At 39.5% G+C, this 25,794-nt stretch overlaps 1 protein-coding gene across 1 annotated transcript in view; it reads left to right on the top strand.

Moving 5' to 3' along the window:
- The first annotated feature begins 18,205 nt into the window (after window positions 1–18,205).
- The window catches only part of OPN4 (opsin 4), a 32,246-nt gene continuing 24,657 nt past the window's right edge, over window positions 18,206–25,794 (top strand). The window contains exon 1 of the mRNA XM_014940379.1: window positions 18,206–18,327. The gene's annotated coding sequence lies outside the window, so the exon portion shown is untranslated. The remainder of the gene's footprint in view (window positions 18,328–25,794) is intronic.

Below are 25,794 nucleotides of genomic sequence, written 5' to 3'. Positions count from 1 at the left end.
GTAGCTTTGATTCATCCAAAGTGCCTTCAAATTGGTGACTTGGACATAAAAGGACTTCAAAATTCAACTGAATGAAATGCCTCTGGTTAAGCAGGTTTTAAGTGTAACCTATGATCTGCTTCAGGCCATACTTGTGTTTCCTTGATTCCAGATGAGGTTTGATCTGTTTACAACTAGAAAGTCTTTCCCCCTCTCCCCCTAAAGTAGCAACTCTACTGACTTAGTTGGGGTACACCTGTACTGCAAGCAGAATGCTCATGGTCTGAATCTACATGCTGACTTAGTTGGGGTACACCTGTACTGCAAGGAGAATGCTCATGGTCTGAATCTACATGCTCAAACTACATCTTCATCAGGTTGAGGACTGTAAAAGCCAGACCTGCTATAGTGTCCCTACTGCTGGTACCCAGCGTGGGCAGATGAGAGCAAGCTGGTGAGCCTCCAGTGAAGCTGGGCTCATATCCCTCTGCAGGAGACACTCGAGAAGGTGAAAGGCAAGCACAGATCTCCTTCCCCTCTGCTCATGTTTCATTGTACTCTGACATGTTACAATCAACATTTACCCATCTGCTTGTTGGTAAGTTATGAGTCAGGAGACTACAGCACATTCCTTCCTAGAGAACAGGGATTAAATGATCAGATCCTTTAACTGACAAGATAAGCAGCCAGTCTCCCAGGAAACAGATCTATTCCACAAGATGTTAGAGGCCAGCTTTGTACTTCTGATCACAGACACCTGCTTGTTTGAATACTTGGTTATATGTTTATGCTGACAACTAATAAGGAAACATTATTTTACAAAAGTACTACACTTCAAACCTGCTCAACCTGAGGCAGTTCATTCAGTTAGATTTTTGAAGTCCTGTTCTTCTATGTCCAAATTAAGATTATTCTGAAGCCAGAAGGGTTTAACACATGACCGTAACAGTAGCTACACCCCATCAGACTGTGGATCTATCTAACCCAATATCCTGCCTCCTGTCTAGGAAATAGCTCAAAACCAGGGCAAGCATGTAGTAGTTTACAACTGCTGCACAAGTGCACCAACAGGCTCTGCAACCCACCACCCCTACCTCTGAGTGCCCTGTGCTCAGGGCAGCTCAGATGCACATGAACGTGACCCAGCATTGCAGCTGCACTCTAAGAGCTGTGAGAAGCCTCACTGGGGCTTCCTCCACTTCACTTCAAGCTGCATTTAAGTTCAGACCCTCACAGCGGTCTGGCTGAGCAGGTCTGAAGTGTAACCTCTAGTCCTGAGCTGTGTTGTAGGTAAGAATCACTGTGTGCTGTGCCTTGCTGATTCAGATCCTGACTCATCTTTCCCATTAGACCTTGGATGTGCCTCATCACTAGTGTCTTGTCTAGTGATGCCTGTGGCCACCCCTGGTAACTGCCACTGGCCCTTCTCTGCTCTTAATGCAGAAGTCTTGTGGGATTGGTGAGGCCACATCCTCCACCTGCCTTGCTGTCATCCTCAGCTCCTGGCTTGCCTACCTTGCAGAGCAGCCCACTCTTGCTGCTCCCTGATGGCAGTATCTTTTGAAAAAAAACAGGAAGCTTAACTTTAACCTAATATGTAACTATATACCCATTTGGTAATAACTGAGGTGAACTGGAAAAGCCCTTGATGAATGCAAGTCCCCTTCCCAGGTCCTTCTCCAAGCTCTATTGAGAAAGCATAAAATACAAGCTCTCATAATCTGGGTACAGAACACTTTAGGCCAACTGACCCATAAAAGTAACACTTCAGAAGAAAATACAAGTAAAAGCTTCTCTGCAGCTTTCTTTACACGTCTACTTGCTGGAAAACCTGCTGCGTGCCTCTAGCACCTTATACTAGAAGACAGATTCAGTAATCAGTAGGAAACAGAATTAGCAGTGAAGCAATGATATTCATGCAGTGCAATTTACCACAAGGCATCTGTCTGTACATGAATTAGTATTTTCCTTAATTATCTGTAATAGGAAATCCCAGTATTCCCAGCTGGCCCTGTCAGTTAGTATTAACTACAGACTTGGAAAATGATATAAAAATAGAAAGGAAATTGAATCCTGCAGAGGCAGCAGTAGCACTTCACAAGGAATGCAAATAGAGCTTCACTGGGAACTGCTGTACTGGCACCATCGGCCCCGCTCCACTCTAGAGTTTGCCACCACACAACACAATATGGCACTCAGTTTACTCACAGCTCTCACAGAGACAGGAAAATCAGTAAAAGCAGCAAGTCCAGAGCAACACGTGATGGTGAGCCACCTATGCTCACCTTTTAACGTGCAACAGTTTGTCTTTTGAAAACTCTGACGACTGGATCACAAAGGTGATGCAGTTCTGCAGAGAACTGTGTAAGGCATAGTCCTGATTTTGCCTAAAGGGATGAACTTTTCCATATGTCAGACCTGGCTGCCTAATAGCCAGTCACTTGCTACGAAAGATCTAACTTGAATCGAGCAAGCAGGGAATCCGGGGACTTGTGCTGGAGCAGGATAGCCACTCAGAGACGTTAGCTGGTCTCAGTTGGTGCTTCAGAGTACAGCTGACGCAGACATTCCTCAGACTGCATGACAAAGTCCATCTGCAGTTACACAGGTTCAAGAGCATCAAACAGTTATGAAAACTATTTTATAACAATACATTTCTATGTTAATCAAAACCTTTATTTTTTCACCTCCAAAAGACTCGACTCCCACAATAATTTAATTTCTTTCAGAAGAGGAGTTAACTAAAGTAATTATGTTTCAAAACCAAGCACAGCCAATTCTCTTATGTAGATGCATTTACAGTCATTTCCTTATAAACAGTGTATTCTGCCATGATAAGTTTGAATATGTAAATCCACTGCTTGCTCCCAACCTCTTCAGTCATATAATTTGTGGCTTGGAAAATGTCCATGTAGGTCCTGACATAAAATATCAGTGGGAATTACTTCTATTCAGTGGGTTTGAATAGCTCGGTTTGTTAAACAAGCTACCTAAGAGCCATTCTGTAAATAGGCTTGACGTGCCAGAATATTACTGCTTCCATTGTTTGCAAGTGCCTGCCCTTATATAAAACTCTCTATATACTTAATATTTACTTGATACCTCATAATACATCAGTAACTAAGGAGCATTTAAGATACACATGAATATGGATTTTTTTCTACACCAGAAAAAAGAGAAATGTTCTTAATTCAGATTAAAATAGCTATGAAGACAAAATAACATGCTTTTAGCTTAGGTTTTCTTACACACTTAAGAGCTACTAGCCAAAGTTAATACCCAACTTGTCATTCCTTAAAATGTATTTTGTTGTTTTACTTTTATACTCTTCACCCTTCCTTAGAAAAAAACTCAACATGCCAACTTGCAAGAACTGCAGAAGTGAGAACAAGAAGTGCTGCCTAATGGCAGCATCCTCTGCACTGATGCAAGAGCAACAAACTTAATACGCAAGTCCTACACTGAAAACAGATTCTTGTATCTCCAAAAGACAATAATAGGGTATAATTTCTCTCTCTTGCCCTTTCTAGGGTATCTGATAGAGTCAGACAGGGTTGATTAAATCACTTCAAATATTTCCTGTAACAGCACCTAAGATTATTTTCATTAGTATCTCTGAACGTAAATAAATAATCTCCACATGCTGTAAACAGCATCTGGTCTGTTTCACATAATGATGCTGCTGAGGTAGTTTCTGCTGCCACAGACTCCACTGACCAGGCTGTACCTGCTGCCACATCAGACCACTCCAAGGCTGCCAGGCCATTATAGCCACCTTCAGTTCTGCCTTCAGCTTTCTCATCCCTCAGCAAATTCTCACCCACAAATAAGTGACTACATCTGTATTTGTCTGTACACAGGCTACTGAGCAGTCTACAGCCTCTCTGGTAGTAGCCATGAGGCAGAAATAATTTCTTTCTAGAAGAACATATCTTTGTGCACAAACAAGGACAGATGGGTCTTCTAAATGAGGCTGGGACTCAGGTAGCTATGGACTGCCTGAATGGCTATACACAACTTCTTACTCACATGACCCATTTCTGAACTACAAGATGAAAATACTACTTTTGTCTTCCTGCCTTTTTTGTCTTTCATCTGTATGGTTTCAGGTGTGAGGAACCCCCCCTTTTCTTTTTTTTTGACACTCTTACAATGTAAACCTGCTGACCCTTGAGTCTTTTACAGCTTCTCACTAAAGAAAGAGTTCATTCTGTGGTGAGAAATGTTGCACTGGGGAGCAGGGAATATTATTACTTCCCTTTCCTCCATAGCCTGCTTTATGAGAACAGCATCTGGCTTAGCAGGCCTCCCTTGGAAAGTGTGGTAGGACTGATACAACAAGAGTGGTCACATTTGAGTTGCAGTTTGGCCCACAGTATTCCACAGCAAATAGCCTTCTCACATTTTTAAGATAGGACAAGCAAAGTCAAAACACTCACATAGTAATCCAGGGGCATACAAATTGTTCTGTAAAATAATTGTCATTATTTTACTCCTGGGATTTAACAATAGGGGCTACCGCAAACATAAAACAAATTAGAAGTCTTCATTAAGACAATCGCCCTGTAATTACTTTCAGAAGAAAGGCAACTCTGTGACTCCTGCACAACTAGGAAAAATATTGTAAGTAATTTATTAGACATATTTAAAGAAACTGGAATAGAGCTATATCATCCCTCGTGCTCAGCCCCCATCAGCTTTCTGCACCCACTTCTGCTTCACTTTGTTTCTAGTTCTCTGAACTTCTTCTAGTTCTCTGAACTGGTTCTTTTCACAAGAAAGAAGAACCATGCCTATAGGAAGCAATATGAAGATACATAACAAAAGTGACAAACTGTAAGAACAGCCTGAAAAGCAGTTGAAGAGAATAAACAGAGGAATTTCTGTGAGTTGTTAAGCGTTACTAACAGCAGTAATAAGAAGAAAATTTACAATTTAACAGAAAAACAGTCATTGAAGATACCTGAAAGCCATATAGATCAGTTCTATATCTACTAAGCTTTGTTTTGTCAGGATGCAGCAAGGACCAGGTATTCCCTAATGGACAAGAAACCAGGTACAAGGCTATTAGTGCCCACAGTACCTGAGCAAAACAGAACCACAGATAGTAGCCAGGTTTGATCAAATATCCAGGAAGTCAGGGCAACAGTACAGGTCTAAAGTCAAACCAGAAAAATCAAACTACAGATCAGATCAGGTCAGGTCCAGTAAGAGCAGCCATTAATTGCTTAGCAGACCCCTATAAACAACACCAACCTGAGATGAAGCCAAAAAAACAGCCTGTATATCATAACTTGAAGCACCAGCCAGGCAAAACTAAAATTAAGCTAAAGACCAGCACTCCTACAACAGAAACCAAACACTGAGGACTGAGACCTGAGTTTAAGTAGAGCTTCTGGGCCCATGTGCAGGGGGTGTGGGTTCCAGATGAAGTTGATTAGTTGATTAAGGCCCTGACACATTTAATTCATTTATTTTAAGCGAAAAAAAAAAAAAGCCCAACACTATTCTTCGGAGAATCCACAGCTACACAAATACTGTATTCGGTAAACCAAGGATTTTGGAAGAATTGTACTGTCTCAAACAGGTATCACAGGACTACAGAGACTCCATTGCTCTTACAATTTAATTTTCAAGTGATTATTGGCACAGCTGGCTCTGGACACGACTTGTGCCTGCACAGCAGGCAATCACATTCCTCACAGTCTGGTGACAGCTCAAAACATCTTTCCCTGCCTGTGCTCACTTGCAGCCATTGCATTTACTGTTTGGAAAGTGGCAGGAGCCCTGCACTATGTGCCTTGATCAATGTGGCCACTTCTCTTTCTCTTTTCTCTCCAGCTGCTATTTTAAAGACTGTCCCAAAGTGCCCTGCAGAACATGCTACATGTATACCTTCCCCATATCAGGGATCTTCATGTGTCCAACACAGGGATATCCAAATGCACAAGGTCATGCAGATTCTTGACTATTATCCTATTTTATTTTATTTCATTTAATTTTGGTGTGCCTATACCATATGCTATTGTGCTGTGCAGAGAAGCTAGTAGTAGCAAAAGAAATTAGGGAACAAAGATAGCACAGCACTATGGTTAGAATAGTTAGCATTACTGAAAGGCAGTGCTCAGCAGGAGTAATTAGCTGGGAAGAAGTGTTGTATCGATGTCTCCATTCTGCCTCCACAATCCAAGTTAGCATCTCTGCTTGGTGCTCATTGTTTGGTGTTGACATGCCCTCTATTCTCTCCCTGATTCAGAGCACTCTTCCTCTCTTGATAAAAGGAGTGGAAATCTGAACAGCCTCATATGTATTTGATCTGACAGCTTGTTAAAGTTCAACTTATAGAGAGTAAAAGAGAAGATAAAAATCACTTAAATATCATTCACTTCAGGAACGTGAAGGGAAACCATGGTGAACCTAAATGAAACATGAGTAATGTTTGGGGATGTAATTCAAGCTTGTGTGATCAAACTGCAATTTGGAAAGAGAAGCTTCCTTTTTAACTTTTTACCTTAGTAAGTCTGGAAAAAAAAAAACCAAAAAATAGCTATGCAGATACTAGTAAATCAACTACTCTTAGGGGAAGCAAGAGAGGTTTCAAACCACCAGAGCCTTGAGTGATTAACAATTAACAGGTCTTAATTGCTCTGACCAGCATCAGCTGTTGCCTCCACCCACTCCTTCTGCCCAGAAGCTCTATTTAAGCTCAGCCCTGGGTGCTTGCTTCCTCCTTGAGCTTATCTGTGGGTATGTTGCTGTTTTAGCTGTACTATATTTATGATTTTTCAATCTTCTCTCTGATTTCTTAGCCTGATTCTAGACCTGCTCCATGATGGGCCTTGCACTGATTGTCCTTAGTAGGTCTGATTCTGATGTGGTTTCTCAGCTTGAATTCAGACTTTTTTCATTATCTTCAGGATCATACATGAAGATCTAGACTCCTAATTGCTATCATTTAGTCTGTCCTGCTTGCTTTTCTCAGGTATGGTGGGGGTGAATCCTGACTGATGGAGGTCCCTTCTCTCCTGGCTGTACTGCTGTGCCTGGTTTTCAGTCCCTTATGGAGCTGCTGGCCCTTGCTGTTTCCTGGCATGAAGCTTTTGGTGCCATTTTCACTTACTAAAAATCATAGTTGAAGTTAAGTATTCATCCTGTTCTTTTATGTTTGTTAACAAATGGCACTAATTTGAGTACTTTTGCTGTACTATATCATAAAGTCTTTCTTAGTTGGAGCTATTGTTTCACTTAAAAAAGATGCTTCCTATAATGTAATAAATGTACACTGGATATCCTGCTGCAGAAGGGATGGAGACAAGGCACTGTAGTTTTGTCATGTCATAAAATAGGTTGTCAGTAATGATATTGTGCCTTATCAATGCTTTCAAATTAAAAATTAATAGCCATTCAAATGAAACTGTATTCAAAGAACTCAGAATTTGCCTTCTTATTTCATGCAGAACAAGCTACCCCCCATTGATTCCTTACAAGACACTGCTTACTTGAAAACAGTTAATTGCTTGTGAAAGATATGAAACCTTAACAGCTGCCTCTGAGCTGTGTCTTACCTCAGAAGGTAGTTAATCTTGCTGTGATTACATTTGCTTAAACAATGTAATCAAATGAAGGAACAATGTGCACAAACCCATTATTTAGTGTTCAATGTCTATTAGACTTTAAAAGATTCTGTAGTAGTTCACTACCTACCACCAAAGCTTCCTTTAATGTAGTGCTATTTGTTAAAAGAAAATATCTCCATTCTCTTTATTTAACTCCTAAAACCAGAATGATGCTATTTTAGAACTAACTTGCAAATAACCAGTTCAATATCTATTTAACAAAACAGCTGTATCTATGAAATAGCTTCTATATAGTTATATTCTTCTAGCATGGGGCATGGACCTTTTTTAAAGAGTAAGTGCAGGTTTTTCTAAAAGATTGTAATAAAACTAATGTATTACCTGCAGTAGCATGCAGTAATATGCCTTTACTCTGGGGGGGAAACTGTTTCCTTGTTTTCATCTTATTGTTCAGTAATGTTATCCTCTACAATGGAGGCTTCCTTCATTAGCTAACAAAAAGTCCCTAAATATTGCAGCGAAATCTTTTTAAAGGTCTTGTTACAAAGCTTGTGTACTTGCTACCTTGCTGTGTGCACAAAGAATTCTTGTACACAAAATTAGATAGTAGACAATTAAACCTCTAGGGTTTGAGTGCAGTAGATTACTCACTTGTTTAGCAAGGATCTATGGTAGTCAGTGAAATGGGCATATCAATACTTTCTAACCAGCAAAGGGGCTGTTAAAGCTAACCATGCCTTACTCTATCACATACATAAACAATATTAAAGTCAATATGACTTAGCACATGCTTCAGTTGTAGTTACCATAAGCTTCATGTCCTTACCAGGTTTGATAGAGGTGAAGTGAAACCAGTTGATATAAGTTATTACACTGGTTTTTAGAGACCTTCTGCAATCTTATTTTATACCTTTTTATCTATAAAGCCTTCTGGAAACTTGCACAGTTTTCAGAAGCCAGTTTTATTAATATAATTTGCTGTAGAAGTAAATTTAACCTAATTTGTATTTCCAGTTAGAGTTTGCACTCAGGTTTTACCCTGCCTTTCAAGGAAACAGCAACTTCTAGGCACAAACAGAAAGAAAAAGAACCAAAGGCATAAACCTAAGGAAAGCAAACTGGTAGTGGGGCCTGAAGTCACTACAGCTCCTTCTGAGTGAGAAGGAAAGTAATATGATCAGCACTTGTGTTCAGTTTTGGAGGTTTCAAATGTCTGCTGGTTGCTTTGAAAAAGTTTTCTGAAAAGAAAAATATCTGAAATTCTCTATGAAATCTGAGAAGTTTTTCCCCCTTCATGGGTGGTGGGAATGAGAAAGATGCCTCCTCCCATTCTGTTTCTATGTTGCTTGTTAGTAGGGATATCTGTCTTTTGATGAGCAGAGCCTGGAAGGGACCTCTTTCATCTGCTTTGGACATTCAAAGACCATTCTTGTCTAAGTACAGCTACTTTTCCAGAGGAGTTCCTTCTTTGAACAGCTGACTGATGTGACAGACTTGCTTTACAGATTTATAATCCTCTCACATAAATGTTATGCCAGAACCATTAGCAAGATCAACATATCTGGTGTCAGTAGATATTCCTTAAAAAAAATAAAATACATTTGATATGACTTACTAGTTTTATCACAGCCCTTGCACCTTTTTTCCTTCTATCTAAAGAATAAGAAAAAACCTGCAACAAAACATTCCTGTAAGGAAACAGCCTTTTATTGTCTAGATAAAACAGATAAAATTGTTTGGCTTTTTATCTAGCTAATGGGAAAGGTAGCAAGATGGCATAGTCACTGTATTTCATTATTTCCTTATTTTTTCACTCTGTTAACTTCTGGTGCTAGTCACAGATTTACTAAAAAAAATTAAAAATCTAAATAGTTGTCCCTTAGAAAAAGACAATTCACCTAGATATTTTCCCAATTGTTTTACTGATGAAAAAACTGAAAAACCTCAATATCTGCTTTCTTTCATGACATTTTTGAAATAAACATATTTTTAGTTTAGAAGCTTCATGCAAAAATACTGAAAGGGACCTATTACAAGACTTATTTTGACTCTTTCATGCAGAAGAACTGAGCTTATGCTTTTCATATCACTTGAAGATATAATATCACTTTTTGCACAGGCAAGATTATCCATTCTCTGACTAGCTCTAATGTTAATGTTCATGCAGATTACTTTTAGGAAGTAAGCTTCCTACACACCACTAATGACTTTTCAGATCCATTAGTCTGTTATGTATTATTGATTTCAAGCCTTACTGATTGATGCATTAAGTAGATTTATTTCTGGTCTTAGAGAGTAAAGGACTGGCACCTCTTGTTACTGTTGTTAGATGAATGGTTTATCGCTGCTTGCTTTAATTGGTTCCTTGCTATGTCTCCTTCCTTTCTTCTGGTCTGTCTGTCCCCTGTGCCACTGTACTGTTCTCACCTTCACTATGTTTTTCTGGTTTTTTATCCACCTTCTGTGTAAGAGGAACTTGCACTAAACTTTGGAAAGTACAATGTAGTACAAAAATAGAATACTTGTGCATGTGCAGCAGTGTTTTCAAAGTTAACAGGGTGGTGTGTCATGTTTATTGCTCCTTGCCACAAGCTGCTCTGTCCTTGGCTGCTACTGCTCTCCAGGTACCATAGTCTGCTGCTGGCACTGTGGAGGCTCCTCATCCCTCCACCTCCAGGTTCCAGATTCTTTGCAGTGTCCAGGTATGTGGGTTTACTTAGTACTGGATTCCTCATGTTTCACTCAAGGCAATACGGTGCACTCTGGGTTTGTGACCAAGACTCATACAACTAGATCCAGCTCTTCAATCTCTTGAATTCAGAGGCTACAAACTACAGCTCCTCCTATCTTTTAACTACTCAGTTAGACATTGCACATGTTCCTCTGGCTGTTATCTCCTATTCTGCACTTTGGAATTACTTTATATGTTGAATACGTACACTTTAGTCATGAGCACCACTGTTCAGTACAGATTATATATCTTTGGTTATTTTCTGCATGCTATTCTACAGGTGTCTGATAGCTTATGTCTTTGGTAGAGCACAGACATTTTGCTCAATATAGTACTTAACTCCTCACCTGCACTTTTAAGCCCCTTGCTATGTTTGTTGCATGGCCGTAATAATTAGATGTCACATTCAGGTGTCAGCACTGATAATCTACACTGTATTTCAAGGCCAGTTTTTTAAGTACTTAAATGGTGTTTAGGGGAAGATCTTACTTAATACCAGGTTATCAAATGTCTATAATGTTTAGTCACTTAAGTTAATTCTCAAAATGATAATGTCCCCCATCAGCTGTGGGACAGAGCAATGTAAAGATCACATAGCTATATAAATTAAGGCTTGGTACTTTGATATCGAAGTGCAGGTGGTTGTAACAGAAGAGTTATAGGAGTTTTAAATGTACCTGGTTCCACATGTCTGGGCGGTGTTTTTCTGTTAGACCTTGTCATCTAATAGCCATTATTCTTCTGCAAGGAGACTCAGAGCCAAGCATTCTGTATGAAGTGGAGCAGAAAGTTCCTCAGGCAGGGACAGGTTGTTAAAAAGGATTTTAGGTAATGTCTGTGAAGGAAGAAGATTGAAATTAACTCACTAGTATCTATCTTTTGGTAAATAAAACAGTGCAAGATTGTATCCTGAATTTAAACAATGTCAATCTCTTGCTTCATACCATGCTAATTCATCCTTTCCTTGGCACTAATAACTTCTCTTTTCACTCATCACCTAATGATAGTACATTACATAAGAGAAGGGGGAGCACAGTTATTATCTGATTTCTGTTAGCATTAACTTTTCCCCTTTGGTTATGTTCCCAGCTTCTGGACATTACAAGAGATTTCAGAATACACAGGAGGACATTTAGGCACACTGTTCCCATAAAAGTGGCAACCCAGGAGAGATTGCAATCTAGAACTACTATGTCTCTTTAAGTACACAAGCGACTTAGCATGTAATGTCAGAGCTTACATTGCTGTAAAGAAATATATTTCTAGGTGTATGGTTAGAAATGTAACTATCATTTGCATGAGACATTTTGGACCTCAGGACTCCAGCAGCCTTAAAATACTACAAGGATTTTCCTTCAGGAATGCCTTTTCCTTCTTTCTTGGTTTCCTTTGCCTAGCCTAAACCAAGAAGTTGGGGATAATTAGCATGAAGTCTTTTGAACTGCACCCCTCAGACCTATGGGAACAAGCCTTTGGATAAATACAGTTGCTATTAATTTATATTAATATGAATACCTAAGCAATATTAACTTGTAAATGTTTATTTACTTTGGTGCAAATACATATAGAAAACACATGCCCTAAGCTTCAGAATTTCTAGCTGCCAATGTACTAACAAACCAAAGAGAATAGTCAAAAATCCTACTTCCATCACTCTCCTAGCAACCACCAAAAAAATGCCACTTGAAATATAGTTTCTGATTTTCTCCCAGTCACATTGTATTCCTCCTTGGTCAAGCATAAGCATTATGTAGTATGGCCAGAAGAAAGGGATCTGCTCCCATTCAAACCTGGTTTGTCCCCTTGTATGACAGGACAGTGTGTCACTATAAATGAAAATCAGATGCTTGAGCAAATTTGAATTTCAAATGTTGGGCTGTGGTCCTATCTTGAAGAGTGTATGTGAATGGTGCTCTTCTGCAGCAGGAAAACTCAGTGCCTCTGCTGACCTCTGGGAAACTCAAATATGAAATTGTCCTCTCTGTCTCCTGCTGAAGATAGACTGATTTTGACCATGAGTGGGAGATAGAGATACAATTAAAAGCTAGGAATACCTGTGTCAATTTAAGGGCTTCTATGACAAATTGTTTGTTGCATGTTTGTTTATTAATAGCATACACCATGTCAGAACTGTGCTGCCAGTTATGACACAGGTTTTGTCTCTCCCTCATATTTATCCTGCTTAACCCCTCATTCCCCAGCTGCAGAAGGTCTTGTTTTTAGAGTCAGTAACATCACATTCTTATAGATAAACTGAAATAAATCATCACAGAAACATGAAAACAGAGGAGTGAAAGCAAGGAACTCTTCCAAATAAGACAGTGTGATGGCTCTGTAATTGCATTAATACTGTTTACTGGAACTGTTTGAATTATTTCACTGGCTCCAGCACTGCTGAGTTCTACTAGTTTTTCCTTGCAGACATGAAGATTCTTTAAGATTATTTTAGGAACAGATGCAATAATTTTCCTGCATTATCTATCACTACAGTGGTAAGCCCTTACAATTTATTTTTGCTGGTACTGTCCCATCATGAAGACTTTGAGGTTTTCAGGTATTTAAGGACAGATTTGTTTTTTAACATACCGTTCTAGTACACTGTTTCCTAAAAAGGAATCTCTTTCAATACACAGAGCAGTCTCCCATATGGTTTGAATGTATGACGTTTAAGTAATAGAGGCTACTTTTGAAGTGGTGTCTGAAATAGTCCAAATAATAATGGAAAGCTCAAGACTAATTCAAAGTCCTCTTTATTGAGTCTGCTAGTCCTAGTGGAACAGAAACAGTAAAGAAGTTAGAGGAAAAAAAAAAGCCAGACCTCAGCATAATGAGATTTTTTTTCAGATGTGCTGTATTTCTCCCATAGCTCTGTCCTGAGGGTGGATTCAACTCAGCTAACCTTAGCAAGAGTTTTACAGCTTGTTTCTGCTAGTCATCTATGCCCTCTCTGTAGTGTGGAGACAGGAGGGCAGCCCTAGAAGGGGGCTTGTTCTGGCTATCTTAGATACTCATCTCAGCATGGGATGAGTTGGGATGGAGGCATTTAAAGAGGGCACACAACTAGTTCAGAAGAGACTGCTATGTTTTCAATGGCTGAGGCTATTTAAGATGAATACCCTCATTTTTAAGATCTACATTGTATCTGTGTAAAAATTTTCTGGTCAAAGTAATTTGAACCCTTGTGATAGTAATTATTTTTAAAATGTCAGGAAGCTGTTGCAGGAGTCCTAGGAGGTGACTAAACATATGTCATTTTTCCTTAACGTGGATACAGATTTGTATTTAGAGAGACACCATTTTCTCAGAAGATGCTTTACCTGGAGACCACTTCAGTTCAACACAGTACTCTGCTTCTGAAATTCAGTACAGAGGAATGAGAAGTTCACCTCATAGCTGACAAATAATGTTCTTACTCCAATTTGTTGAAAAAGGACAGATGAAATCTCTGGTTTTTGTACTAACAATTGATGTTTAGGAAAAGCTGTAAACTGTTCAAGCCTCTGGCAAAACACGGCAAACATCTGTTGTAAACAAAAAATCTTTGGTAGAATTCTAGATGCTGCAGTCTAGCCTGAAGACACCCTCCAATGCAGAAAAGTTTCTAAACAGCTGGACTATTGTGTAATTGAAGACCTGTGACTGTTTCCTGGAGAAAGGGAAGACAAAGAAGGAATTCGGCTCAGGGAACAGCCAAAATAATCACGCATGTTTTTGCTAACAACAACCAAATGTATATCTAGAACTGCTTGGTAACAAAAACTATTAAAATGCTTCCATATATATTTTTTTCTATACAGGAGAGGAATTGCTATTGACTACAGAACATCAATAAAGACATTACCTATAACACAGAATATTAATTTTATCAATAAGCATTTATTTTAACTAGTGAAATCTTACTTCTGTCAGATGGACAAAATTGAGTTTAAAATTGGATTTAATTAATGGCTGTGGGGTAAAAAAAGTGCTTCCATTGTGATTTCTCAAGTACCAGAACAGGAAAACACCTTGCAAATGGCTGGACAAAGAAAATAAACTATTTAATTTTAGTATATTTTTCTTTCAACAAAGAAAGGATTTGTATATGGGAATATTCTAGGAAAAATATACCTCAGTTACCATTTGCTGATGTCTATAAAGTCAAGTTATTACCAAATCTTATCAAATTCTAAGTTACATTATTCTAGAAGTATGAAATGAGTTTGTAGTCTGTGAATAAATAGCCATGTGGCTGTTAACTCATGTCAGCCTTTGCTTTAGGGTTAGGTTCTTTGTGATAGGAGAGAAGTTTTTCAGATTTTCAACTCCCCAAGATATGTTTTTTTTTCCCCTAAAGCTACATTCTCAGCTTGTTGGTGTGGAACTGTTGTTTTCATATTGTTAATGTTAGACTTCTTATCCTCTGCTACATTGTTACCTTTGTTCTCGTTAATGGACCTCAGTCAACAAGGAAGAATTCACTTTCCTTCCTACAGTCAGAGTCACAGAATACCTGGGGTTTGACACTGCTTCTTTACATCAGCCAGTCCAACCAAGATCAGCTACAGCAGGTTGCTCAGGACTCTGTCCAGTTGGCTTTTGAGTATCTCTAAAATTGGGGATTCTGTAACCTCTCTGGGAAACCTGTCTTAATGTTTTACCACCTTCACAGTAAAAAAAAAGTTTTCTTGTGTTCAGATGGAAATTACAGGCTTTAAATTTGTGCCCTTTGCCTCTTGTCCTGTTTATCTCTTTCTTTGTATTAAAGCAAAAAGTCTGAAACAAGATTTTCATTGTACAATATTTGTTCTGGTACTGACTTTATCTGGATAACAGCTGCACTAAACAATCAAATGCCTTCAGCCTAGTTAAATCTAGCTCTTCAGAAGCATTAGGTTAGTCTAATTTTATAATAATGTGACTATCAACACAAATATTCAGGTGAAATCTTGTGGGGAAGATTGTGTGTTTATTCAGACATATGGTAAAGGTGTCTGTTCCTTTAACTTCCAGTAGCAGCTAGAAATATGAGTTATGGACTTTCTGGTATTCAGCCTTGACCAGTCACTTGTATGTCATAAGGAAAACCTTTTACAAGATTCTTTTTTCAAAGATATTTATAGCTAGCAAAAATTTTAAAAACTGTTATAAAAGTATTTTTATTCCTCAGTTACCATTATATTTTATACATTCTAGGAGTTCTGATATTTGAAGTCTTTTAAAAAGTACAGAGCCAGCATGATCAGGGAAAACTGCTGAGTTTCATCTTGGCTCAAACATAATCATAAGAGTTTCTAGCTACATGTGACTGAAAACTGTTATTCCTGGAGAAATGGTGGAAACCTTAAATAATCCAGCTCAGTTGCTGAATTTAAGATACAATTTGTGAGACTCAACTGAAATGAACTACTTCTGTTTTTGTAAAACCTAGAATGGATGACAGACAGCAAACTGTACCATCACTAGGATATGGAGTATCTGCCATTCTGTAGTAAAGCTGGACGTTTCCTTTTTCAAAATTTTTGCCCATGTCTACTAAAGCCCTGCTTTTCAGTTCCCAATCATTTTGTTGAAACAGAAACCATTATTCTTATAGAGGGCCAAATGGTTTGTGCGTTACCCTGTTTATCACACACATTGCCTGCTGTCATATTTAATGTCCTTCTACAGAAGCTGGCTTAAAATCAATGGATAAACAATTCATTAAGATACTGGAAAATCAGCTGCAAATTATCTCTGTGGCCTGGATTACAGCTGCCCCTCTCCTTTGTTTCTCTACATGACCCATGCTTTGTTTTATCTTTTTAATGACAGTAAAATCCTGTGTTTTATGTTTCTCATGTAGTTCCATGAGTTTGGGGGAGGGATGCTGTCAAGTCAGGAAAACACGCTGTTAATTCTGTTGCTTTTTTCTGAAACCATTTTGATTTAAAGACAGGTTGTGCAAGCTCTTTAGATAAGTATCTTTGATTGAATGAACTGGCATAATTGGAAAAATTAGATAGTTTTCAGTCACACACACATTAATGTGTAGTAACAAGTTGGCAGGGCAGGTAAAAGCAGCAACTAAAACCAAATTGCAAATAAGTCCTCAGAGCTTAGTTAGATAAGTACTTGGTACAAAAGTCCATTGGCATCTTAGAGTCTTATATATGCGCTTTCAGAAAAGTGCATCAAGTGGCCTCACAACAAGTATACAGGTGAAATTCCAGAACCAGTGCTCCAAAATGCACTTGCACAGATCATCATTAAAGGATCAAAATACCTGGCTCCCTGTAGGTGAATACTTCTCATAGAAGATCTCTAATATGACCTCTCAATACTGATCATTAAGCAAAACACCTTCCACTTTAGGAGAATATATATTAATAACTCTGCTGGTTACCAAAAATTAAAAACTGAGCCCCAGTGGAATGGTTAGAGAATGCACAACAGTCACTCTTTTTTTAAAGTGTCCTCTCCATTATTTTTCTGCACTGAGTGAATCATGAAGAGGCTTTTACTTCAGTAACATCTAATGAGCAGAGGTCATAAATTCAGTAAAAGCGCCATCAAAGTACCGCAAGAAAAGCTTGAGAAATAGCAGTGACTAAGAACTATTCCCAGCATAGCAAATTTTAATGTTACTTTACTCTGGTTTCTGGTTTTATTCAACCTCTCAGTTCTTAAAGCCTAATTCCTATACAAAAACCATGTTCCGATATCTTCAGCTCGTCATTCTGGGTGCTTCACTTGCAGGCACTTCTCTGGAATGCAAATCTCAGAGTTCTGATGATCAAGCCTTGAAAATCAGAGCTTTTAATAAGGCTATTTAGGATCGTCTTTTTTTAAAAATAAAAAATGTTGCATTAAAATCTATGAACCAAAAATTCATTTGAAGAAGAATGATTTCTCTCCCAATCATTAGGAGAAAGGAGGGAAAGGGAGCTCGTGTCTCAGCTGGTTTGTTCTGGCAAGTTTTTTGAAAGGCACTTGCATATCATGAAGAGAGTTCCTGAGCTGAGATGAAAACTGGTTTTGTAGTATGACTCTTTTAAATGATACAAAGCTCTCCAAGAGGGGCTGTTAGCTTTCAGATTTCTGTGCTTGTGCTCAAGCTAAAGAGTAATTTGACATGGACCAAAATAACTTCATGGTTCAGACTTCAGCCTTGTTTTTCCCTGACTTTTATGTTGGCAACTTGAAACTACATTCTTACTTACGTCCAGAATCTTCTTACAAACCCACAAAAGCCCCATCAATGTTTGATTTAGATCACTGAAATATGATTTGAGAGGCACAGATATTTGTTAAGCTGCATACTGAAAGAGTATTCTAGAGGAATCTCATGATGTTCTTGGACTCTTTCCTGGCATGTTGCTTTTAGCTACTGGATGTTGGGTTAGACAGACCTTTGGATTGACCCAGACTGGTCATTCTCATACTTTTCTGTTCTTAGAGATAGTTATTAAATATCAACATCTTTCTCTAATGCAACAGGTGATTTAATAAATAAATAATCCCTCATGAGATCTCTTGCTTTAAACTCCTCAAATGTCAGAAGATTCCAATCCAAACTTAAGATTCTAAATACATGGCCAGATTGTAAATAGGTATTTAAGGTTACATCAGTGCAAGGTAGTAAGACTGTATTTGACAACATGTGCTCATTTATTAACAATTTAGCAGAATTTAGTGGTGAGAATTTAATAAGAAGTTGAGACTCAGGGTCTGTCAAGGGCTGGAGTGCAGTAATAGATCTTAATTGCCCTGATCAGCCTCACCTGACACCTTCATGCCCCTCCTCTACCCATGGGGCCAAGGGCTGTATTTAAGCTTAGGCTTGGCCCTGCACTACTTTCCTGAGCCTATCCCAGCTATGCCTGCACCATGGGCATCACTGATCTGCCCCAGGTACTGTCACTGACCCTGACCTGCTGCCTTTTGCCCCCAGCTTTGTCTCAGACCTACCTCGCTGGCATGGACTTGCCTGATAGCCCAGACTCTCAGCTGATCCTGACTGCCATCCCTGGGTCTGCCTGTCTCAGCTCACTCATACGCCGTGGGATGGTGCTCTGGCTGGTGAGTCTCCTGGTTTATTATTGTTTTCTGCTTCCTGGCTCCTATACAGCAGCTGGCCTTTGCTGTTCCCTTACATAGGCAAACACTCATGCCCTAATTAAAAGTTCTTGCTTTCGTTATTCTTAGTTTAATTTTTGTTTGTTTGCTTTAGTGTTTGAACACTGGGCTATTTGATCATCTTAAAACATCCCCAGGAAAAAGAACTGCTACACTTTCTGCCACACAGGTGTTGAACTGGTGTTGCAGTGAAACCAACTTCTTGACTTGTTAAACTGTCAAGAAGTTCCTCTGGAGAATGAGGTTCTGTGGTGTTCAAATCAGCACAGCAAATAGAAAAAAACCTCCGTTGTTTTCCCACTGTAAAGCAGCTCTGGAGGGCTTGTCCAGAAACTGGAGTCTGTCAGGTGACAAGCATTGCGAGGAAGGAACATGCTCTGGAAACTCTTTCTGTGGCAGAATCTTCCTTGGGCAATTTATGCTAGCTTGTTGTTGCGTTGTTATGGGGAGTTCAGATCCTTGAGCGATAAGAGCTGAGTTAGTAGGGCCATGTTGATTTATGCTGCGGAGTAGATAAATGAAAAAAAGCATAAAATTGCTTAACTCAGTAAAGGTAATTAGACCTGGAAGTTCATTATATGTTCTGTGGAGTATCTATTTTTGTCCATTGTAAAATGGACTCCTAACAGGTATACCCTTACTTAGATGTGAAAGGTTTACGCTCAGAAAATAGGTTTGAGTTTCTTTGGTATCAAACTTCAGAATGCTGCCAAGAGATTCTTTTTCTATTGTTTTTATTGAGTAACCAGCACGATTGTTGTTGACTTGCTGTCTGCAAGACACTAGAACACACTGAGATCCCGCAGTGGGTTGCTGATGGTAACTAGTTCTGATTGCTGCACAAAGACTTTTCTCTGCCAACTGCAAAATAAACAGCCCTGTCCTCTCACTTTAAAAGAAATACAAGAAAGTAATTCTACCACAAGCCAATAAATTAGAAAACAGTAAGACTGAGTAGACTGTTAAGTATGTCCATAGTCAGCAATATAATAGCAACAATTTGTACCGTTTGCATGGCTAGGATTTTTTGAACTTATATTCACTTAATTTGTGGAGATGAAAGTGACTGTATTTCTCATTGCCTCTTTCCCCTGAAAATTACTATAAATAAACACTGAAAAAATGTAACATTTTCACTTCTCGTGTCAAAGGCAGCAGCAATGCATTTGTTGGGTAAGATATTCTTTATGCAGTAAGGACAAAGGCTTAACTTTTCGGCTTGGTAAAGTTCTTTAGTTTTATTAAAACAAAACCCTGATCTTCAGTTGACTTTTTATTGTAACCATAATGAACCAATTCATCACCAAAAAATTAAGCAGAGTATATTTGTTAAGGAAATTCATGACACTACCAGAGAATAGAAGCTCACCATGTTTTCATTACTCATGCCTAGAAATATTAGGCATGTTTAAAGCATTATACCAGCACAGAATAAAAAGTCTTTGCTCCAAAGAGCTTGTTATCAAAGTATAGGGAGACAAGAAATGGAAGCACACTGGCAGGAAAGCAGCAGGTAAAAATAAGACACTACAGGTCAGTGCTAACAATACAGCCAGCAGGCTGTGTGCCTCCAGCCTTGCTATTGCCAGTGGCTCTTGTTGCCACTGCCAGCAACATGAGGAACTGCATGAAGACAAGCAAATCATGCATGTTGGGAACTGTGTTCAGTGAATGATGGAAATGAGCATCACGGGCTGACAGGATGTGAGAGCTGGCAAGCCAATGCTGTCTTAAAGATGATAGGCAAGCTGGAGATAGATAATCCATCAAGGCCCCTGGAAGTAAAGACCAGCAATATGTATCTGATTTAATAGAAAAGGGAGAGTCAAAGGGGATGCATAGCAACAACAGTCAAAGCGCTGGACTAGGAGAGGACAGGGTCAAGAGGAAAAGGGCTCAGACTGAGCTGGACATAGCTGCACTGGCACATTTGCATCCTGTCTGCAGCCTTGTGATAATTGGCCTGTACATTCCATTAATTAAGGTCGCAGAAAAAGGATATCATAGCAACTGAAACAGAAGTCAGTGAGGATCCAGAGGAGGCATTTAGCACAGTAGGTATTAATAAAGGCTACACTGTAGAGTTAACCCAAGAAGAATCTTTGTTCATTTAGAGGCCTCATGCAAACACTTAGGAAATCAGAGTCCAAGGCAATGAGAGGCTGGATGAGAGCCCTCGCAGAAGAGTTTATAAAGTCCTAGCAGAAGGGCATATGGCTTTACACTTCTGTACTTTGAGAAACTCTGATAACAGAATTGCGGTGCATTCTCTTGTAGTTTAAGCATTAGGTCTGTTGGATTTTGGACTTTGTGTGAAAGGTTTCAAGTTGCAACAGGCAGAAACCCCTCATAATGTCACTATTGTCAATGGTCATGACAGAATCCTGCCCGAATCTTGAACACTGTAGTAATCTGAGCCAAATCCTGCTTCTGCTGCTCCTGGCAAATTTGTCTGGGGCAGGACACTTGTCACTGAAAGCTCTTACAGACCCAGATGAAATATTCTCTGGTATTTTTAATTTGAACTCACTCTTCAGGCTGTTTTCAGAAACAATTCAAGCAAAAGATTTTGAAAATTCAGTGATGTTAGTGAGTGATCTGTTTCTCCCTCCTCATCCTGCCCAAATTCCTGAAAGCGCTGGGCACAGAGCAGCCTAGAACAGCAAAGAACAGGGCAGTTGTGAGAGCTGTGAGCTGCTGAGACTTAAGCTGCAGCCAGTGATAAAGCTCTCTGCTTATTAGTGCAGGAACACAATTTTCTCCCACCATCGGGCTGGCAATCACATTTTTGACTTTTTTTTTTTTTCAGAATCACCAATGGTATTTCTAGAAAGCATAGGATTTCTTTCACAAGACAGTATGTGCCAGGAAAAAGAGCTGTATAACCACCAGGGCAGTATATATATTATCTATAGATCGTTTTAAGACAATAGTGCTATTATCTAAGGAGAAAGATGGTAATTCTTCAATATCAAATGAGATCACACTTTGTTTACCTCTGGTTATCATGAACTATTATTTCTCAAACCCCAGGGTTTTCGTTTTGATTGCTGTGTGTGGGTACAAATTGCTTGTTATTTTTCCTCTTCCCTTAGTCTTTTCACCAGAGTAATGGCTGTCTCCATTACTGTTCTTTATCTTAGCTATCAAGATATTAATACAGCCCCTCCCAATGATGGGCTCTAGTCACTGAGTTCTTTCTATTCCAGAAGTAACTACCACATAAGCAGATGAGATTAAAAAACAATCAATCAAAAACCAAATGGTACCAATTGTTCTTCCTGTCAGCAGTACAAACTCTGTATTCATGCTGACCCAAACCTGGCACTGCTGTCTGTCACTGGCCACCTCTAATGGCAGTCAGTACTTGACTGGATGAAAATGACTGATAAACAGAATTTCCCTGCAGTTTTTATTTCTCACCCCTTCTCTACCAATAATCTTTTTTTTGAGTCCTGCCCTAGCTGGGAAACACACTATTCTGCTGTATCTCTGCATAAGCAAATCTTTCATCATATCTGCTTCCAGCAAAGATGACAGGGCACCTTGGAGACCACCATGTGCTGATGCCACCTCTCAGCCCACTGCAGACTGAATTTCCTGTGGCACAGACTTGATTTATTATGGGCAAGAGAGTAGCAAAGGAAGTTTCCTTTAAGTTTTGTATCTAATAATTTCCTGAAACATAGGGAAGTTGTTCTCTCTGCAATGATGCAGCAACTTTTCTATTGTTTTTAAAATGTGATTTGTCCCTGCAGTAAACTGCACCAGCACAGCTTTATTTCACACATGTGAGAAGGGCTGGGAAGGTGAGAGCTCTTTTTCGGGAACTGGAAATAGGGAAGCTTCCAACTGAAATTATTTGAGAAGAGTTTGGTTAACCAGAGCTCCCTGGAGAAGAGTAGGGTTTGTATAGAGGTTAAGCCATAGGAGGGAGGGGAGGATGAATCTGAGAGCTCAGTCCACAAAACAAAGTAACAAGCTTTTTTTGGAGGCGCTGCAAATCCAGCTTGGCTGGTCTGGAGAGCTCTGTGAGACTACTTTGTCTTCAGACTCTGTGAGGAATGACAAGAGGGAGAGAGGTGGGTTGACCTTTTCAAGCTATGTGGCCTTGAAGCAAGCCATAAGCCACTAGAGTAAGCTGGAAATACTAGTGGGGAAACTAAGGCAGACCACCTGCTGGATTGTGTCTTGCCATAGAGTGGCAGTCTAATGCCACGTTACAGAGCTAAATTTATACTGATGAAGAGATCACTGAGATAATCTTTTCATCTCAGTGGAAATGACCTTTTCTGGTTTTGGTAAGTCTTAGGAAAAAAATCCTGTGTTTGAATGGACTTTTGTAAGCCATCCTTTCTGGTCTGGCCCTTCTGTACTCGGTCCAGCCCTGGGCTTCTCACTATCCTGCTGTGGGACTAACCAGCTCCACAGCGTTACATGCTTGCTGGCTGCACCCAGTCATTTGTGCTTTTGCTGCTCACTATAGAACTTGTCTACCCTATAAAATTAGAACCACCTATGAGGTGAATTATTTGCTTCTACTGCTAAGCAGAAACCATGTTGATTTGATTTACTGTTTTCCATTTTGTCTATTGATTTTTAGGTAGTCCCAACAGTGTGCTCCCATAAAAGGCCATACAGAACTCTATACTCAAGTTTGACAATTTTATTTACAAAGGGTGTTCTTGCCTACATGTTGCCTTGCCAAGTTACTCCAGGCATGAAGAACTAAATTTAATTTCTACTATGAATAGAACACGAAGAAGATATATATATTACACAATTCTCTCCCTGCTTTGTTATTTGGGGTGCTGAAATTGCAGCACACTGCCTGAGAACAGTTAGGAAGTGGGAGAGTTCCCACCTGGCACATCTTAGCTGTTAAAAGGCAAAAAGAACACAGATGGTTGAAACCAGATTTTTGTAAAAAATGAGCATCCGGTATTCACCTGCATATCTAAGCAGATAAGTTTGTTGCAGGTACCAGTACAAAAGTAGGCCTCCAAAAATGCTTTAGAGAGAAAAGTGTTTTCAGATGTTGCAGCCACTGAGAAGCAATACCACACCTAACTCCCAGGGCTCACAACTATTATACCGGAGGGACTGTGTAAGGAAAGCTGCTATGGACTAACATTTTTCAGTGTGGTATTGCCCCTTGAAAAGCAGATATTGAAAATGGATAGACTTTCAAGCGAAAAATCAGTAATTCCTTCCTCTATCCCATCACTTACAGAAAGAACTAACGTGTTTAGAACACAAGCAGAGCATATTTAGAGGGCAGCATTGTTATCTTCAAGATGCTTTACAGGGTTTCCTGTAAATCCTGTATCATTTCCTCATCATAACAAGGGAAAAAAATCACCCGATTTCCTTGCTTAGTGCATTTCTAATTTGTGGCAACTCAAATACCAGAACTGTATCTGCACTTGAAGAAAAGTGTGAGTCTACCTTTCCCATTACTGAGTAGCCTACACCTCTCTCCTCATACTGGCTTTGAAAACCTAGGTGGTCTTGTGTAAAGTTTCAGGAAGCCCAGATGAATTTTCATATATATGTCTCAGGAACAATGCCATGCTGACCATACCCTTGGTCTTCTAACCCCCCTGGTGTTTCCCAACAGCAGTCTTTATCTTTTAAGCAGCAGGTAAGCTGTTCTTTCAGCCCACTCTGTATTCCTGTAGATGAGCTAAAACCAAATTCCACACAGAGCTCCCAGCCCAAGAAGAGGACACTGTTCCCTTTCACCCATTTTGAAAGAACTCCTATGCTCATTTGGACTTTATTTAAATTTCAACCATGCATTATCTTTCCCTTGTCCTGTTAGATGATTTTCTCAGTTCCATGAAAGGGCCCCAGCGTTCATGGTCTTTCTGCTATTTTTGCGTGTAGTTTATAAAAAGCTATGAACAGAAGCTAATTACCAGTAGCAAACAGTGCAGGTGAAAGTCAGGACTCTAAAACTGGGAAGGATGTTCTCACCATACCTCAGTATGACAGAATTCAGCGAGATGAATTCTGGGTAGGTTTTCTTTTCTGCAGAAGTGATTGGAGGGCAATTCAGACCTTGGCCATAAGCCAGGTAGACTTCTGGAGTGTTTCACACACAAAACTGTGGCAGAAATGTTTGAAAACTTTAGAACAAGCAGGATGGTTTTAGAAAGTACCTGAGGTCATGAGCTGATATGTTTTCTCCATTAATTTTCCCAGGGATACAACACAGGTGAGCTTTGGGTGGAGAATAAATAAGGGAGAGACAGAGGGCAAATCTCCCTCCAGATCTAGCCTTCTGATGACTTTAAGCTTTACCTATGAAGAAAACCAACTATTGCTCAGTAAAATACTTTGAGTTGTTCTCTCTGGTTTACTGCTGCACAAAACCCAGAAGCAAATCTGAGACCAAAAAAAAAGTTTTGTGAATTATTTGCTACTTTATGTCTTTGTCTGACTTCCCAAGCCCTAGGTACACAGAATGTGATGCCTCATCCTTCACACCTTGTGCAGTTCTAGGACATGACTCCTCTCCTTCCATGGAAGCTGAGACCGGACATGACTCCTCTCCTTCCATGGAAGCTGAGCCATCACATATAAAACAGGTCAGCTGAATTGCCTCTAGCTATTGGCGATTATACGGGATCAGACAACTGTATCATATGAGAACTTTTCTGTTGGACATGGTATCTCCTGCCTTTTGAGTAGTAAAATGCAAAGTTTTCTTCCAAAAAGGTCCTGTCCCTCAAAATGTCTAACACTGATTTGTTGCCTCATACCTACAGTGTGCTGCGTGCAAGCACCGTGTATGCAGGAACACAGAGTGATGGATTTGGGCTTCACATCAATGTCTTTTGAAGTTAATGCCACATTAATTAATGCCACATCCACCATTGTCGCGATATTTATGTGTCTGATATCACACATAGAGAAGGGAGGAGCACACCCTAGAAAATGACCATAGAATCTAAGACATTGACGAATTTGAAAATTATCAGGTGATTAGCCACCTCTGAGCTCAGTTCTGCCACAGCTAGTTTAAATCTGACTTGGTTGTGTCTACCTAACACTGCACAGCAGGGATACACAATGAAATCTCATTGCCTTTCACAACAGGTCTGCTAATAATGATTTTTAAGGTCTCATAGTTTGAGAGCCTGTAGAGTCTAAGAAATGTCTACGCTGGTTAACGTTCAATGGCCTGGTGACACAAGGTAAAAGCTACCTTGCTTAAATGACCATCAAGGAAAAGGAACCTGCAGCACTATAGGTGGGTGCTTTTGATATAGAGGCACAGCTTCTGTTCATGCAAAGAAATGTGGTCCCTTTTCCCTCAATTCAAGGTTAGGTACTGTGAGAGCTAATTTAAGGACAGGTTCCTGAAGAAGGGAATCTGCACTAAGCTGAGGGAATACAACTCCC

The sequence above is a fragment of the Calidris pugnax genome, unplaced genomic scaffold (assembly GCF_001431845.1).
Source record: "Calidris pugnax isolate Ruff unplaced genomic scaffold, ASM143184v1 scaffold39, whole genome shotgun sequence".
NCBI lineage: Eukaryota > Metazoa > Chordata > Aves > Charadriiformes > Scolopacidae > Calidris > Calidris pugnax.
This window is presented reverse-complemented; position numbering and strand designations above follow the sequence as displayed.